Consider the following 3,213-nt stretch of genomic DNA (forward strand, 5'->3'; position numbering starts at 1 on the left):
CTATTCATTTTCTACTTGATTTTACCTGATAATATAATCTAATGGTTATGCCCACAGATACAATGGAATATGCAACTGCATGCCAAAATCTCTTTCTACAGAGCTCATTCATTGAGTATGTTATGCTACTTTGTTTTCCATTTTAGTTAGTTTACCAATATATCAAAATGCTCATGATTTTATATTGCTTCTTATGAAAGGAATTGGATGCTCAAGAACTGCTACACAATATTTCATGGTTTATACTCGTCTTACAATGTTCATTATCATATTACTTAGTATTTTAGACATAAAATTATGATTGTTTTTAAGAATGCTCTACACACAATCTAACCCACGCAGCTTTTCTTCAGTAAAGTTGACTCTCACCAATCATGATTGGCCTAGAAAATGGAAAACCTTTCCATCTGACTTGCGGGGCTTTATTTTTTAAGCATTCTGTCCCATTTCACCTGGGTCAGCTTTTCAACTGTAACCCATGGATCGAGCCTTAGTGTCTGTCTATATGTGCACATGAATGTATGTGTTGGCCACCTCAATGTCTTTCTAATTTCCATCTGTAATATACATAATGTCTGTCTCTGTTGTCTATTGTCCTTCCCTGTTATATATAGCTCTTTCTTGCCCCCCTTTTCTTACCACCTTACAAATTCTATTCCTGTCCTCTACTCTCTCACTCCCCATCTGTTATTTCCTCCCATTTTATCGTTCTTACCCTCAGTTCTTAACTCTCAGGAAACGAAACATTCTCCCAATCCCAGTTGCCAAACAGCTCTCAAAATGAAAAGATAGATAGATCCTCCCCAGAAGAAGCTGCTACTGCTGCTGCTGCTGATTTTCTCTCATTGGTCCCCTTTTCTCCACCTCCATTCATGTGGACTGTTGCTTACTACCAGATTTGGTTTCTGAGAAGCCCCCAGCTCGAGGACTTTTCCTGATATGTGACTGCTGGAGCCATTTTTTTTTCAGGGGAGAGCACGAACGCAGTCCCCCACTACCACAAATTATGCAGTCGAGTTTCCCACATTTGGGGAAATTGCAGGGGTCAGCACATCTGGAGTGCAATGGATAAGCCTCACACAGGGAAACCACCTTCGTGATCATGGTGTCTCCCCTGTGCTGGAGCCATTTTTAAGACTCCACAAGACCAAATTACTGGGTGATGTTATGCTCAAAACTTTAGCCCCACCTCAGACTATTTTAAAAGACTTAAAGGGGACATGTATATCTCCTTTGAATATTTCTTTAGATTTATTTCCCTAATAGATATATCTCATTGCCTATCATCTTATGTAGATGAAATTTCCCCTATTTTTTGATCTACTTAGTATGGAACCCAAGTTTCTCTAGAGTTCTGAGTTCATATTAGAACCAGTTTATTGGGATTGTTTAGCTTGTTATTTTTACCCCCAAATTCACCAGTAGTACCATGTGCCATTGTTCCTTTTGCATAGGCACATTAAAATGGGGAAATCTTTTTTTTTCCCAGCTGATGTTTGTTTTTTTTTTGATTTTTGGGCCACACCCAGTAATGCTCAGGGTTACTCCTGGCTATGTGCTCAGAAGTTGCTCCTGGCTTGGGGACCATATGGGACACCGGGGGATCGAACCACGGTCCGTCCAAGGCTAGCGCAGGCAAGGCAGGCACCTTACCTTTAGCGCCACTGCCCGGCCCCCCCCTTTTTTTTATTTAAACACCTTGATTACATACTAAAATGGGGAAATCTTAAGTGTACAAACAAATTCTTATCTAACAGAGATAGGGCCACATAAATTTTATATTACCATGGGGTGTTATATACTTGTCATAGTGACTTACTTAGGCTTCAGAAGATCAGACATTGATCATTCACCCTGAACCTTTAATCCCATCTATGGAAACAGCATGGTTTTTATACCAGCACCAGGAATCAAAATTCTACTAGGGAAAGCTCTAATGCTGCTCTGGCATCAACTTAGTAAAAAGTGGGTTCATAGGACACCTTGATACTTGGTAACAGCAACAACCTGCTTGAGGCAGGGTTCTCTGCATTGCCACCTAATGGTGAGATGAAACCAGATGTTCCACATCACCCTGATTTTGACATAGGTTCTATACAGAAACCAGAATCTCTAACTACAGAAACTGGCAGCAACAACCATGATTGTGAAGAGCTTTTACTGGGACCACAGAGAAAACTTTGGGTTTAGACAACTTAACATGCCTGGAGCCTGGAGTTGGTCTTATGCCAAGATACTTCATGGCTAAGGTCTCCCTGTTTTTAGGCCAAAGGTTTTCCTTTCTATTTTTCCATATTTTGCTGTGCCTATGATAATAACATCAACTGTCACACACAAACACCTTCTTTATTGTATTTTTTATTTTTTTATAAATACGTGCTTACTAAACCTTCTGCTATTGTATTAATGATTTATTGAAGATAAAATAATTTTCAAAAATATACTTGCTACTGAAATTTTTCTTCTTTCTTTTCTCTTCCATTTTTTTATTAATTTTAATTATGACAACAAAGATGCAAAGAAAGAGGACATGGTAAAGTTACAGTGGAAGCCCAATCACCCATAAGCAGAATTCTCGGTAGTCCCAACGATGATATCCCAGCCTTGATCTTTCAACCAAAGAAAATTAAGAAAAACAAAACTGAACCCATGTACAATACAATTAATTTGTCCCTCAAATTCCCAGTTGTATTACATACTATTTCTTAGCAGCACACAATATAATCCAAAGAGATTAGACTTATGTAACTCCTTAAACATTGAGGGCAAAGTACATTTATCTAGTTCCATGCACATGCTTACTAGTTTAAGTTAACCTCAAAAGTTTTAGTGGGTTGTTTTTCTTAAGGATTGGAGTCAAGGGAAAATAGTAAAAAATGGTGTTAGAGTGGCATTTGTTTGCATAGGCCCACCAAAATATAAGGGACATGGAAAGAAAAATCATGGTCTAAATACAAGGAGACCCTACCCCTGACGTTTCCCGGCACAGGACTGACTCTAGGCTCCAGGCAAACTAGTTTGTCCAATTCAAGTCATCGTCTGTAGTGGCAATACACCTTAATTCCTCACATAGTCTCTGTTGTTGGTATCATGTTTCTGTATTAAAGGTCCTGGAGTCTGCATATCCCATATTGCAGTCAGGATGGTGCAGAGCATCCTCTCGTTTCACCTCACACTTAAGGGGCACTAGAGAGAACCATGTCCTGAGGAGCA

The 3,213-nt window shown here is 39.2% G+C and overlaps 1 non-coding gene across 1 annotated transcript; it reads right to left on the reverse strand.

Annotated features, from left to right (window-relative positions):
* Window positions 1-966: 966 nt before the first annotated feature.
* LOC126032801 (U1 spliceosomal RNA) lies at window positions 967-1,129 on the reverse strand. The gene has a single exon (XR_007503995.1). It is a non-coding gene; the product is annotated as a U1 spliceosomal RNA (small nuclear RNA).
* Between the last annotated feature and the right edge of the window lie 2,084 nt (window positions 1,130-3,213).

This window comes from Suncus etruscus, chromosome 16 (assembly GCF_024139225.1).
Source record: "Suncus etruscus isolate mSunEtr1 chromosome 16, mSunEtr1.pri.cur, whole genome shotgun sequence".
NCBI lineage: Eukaryota > Metazoa > Chordata > Mammalia > Eulipotyphla > Soricidae > Suncus > Suncus etruscus.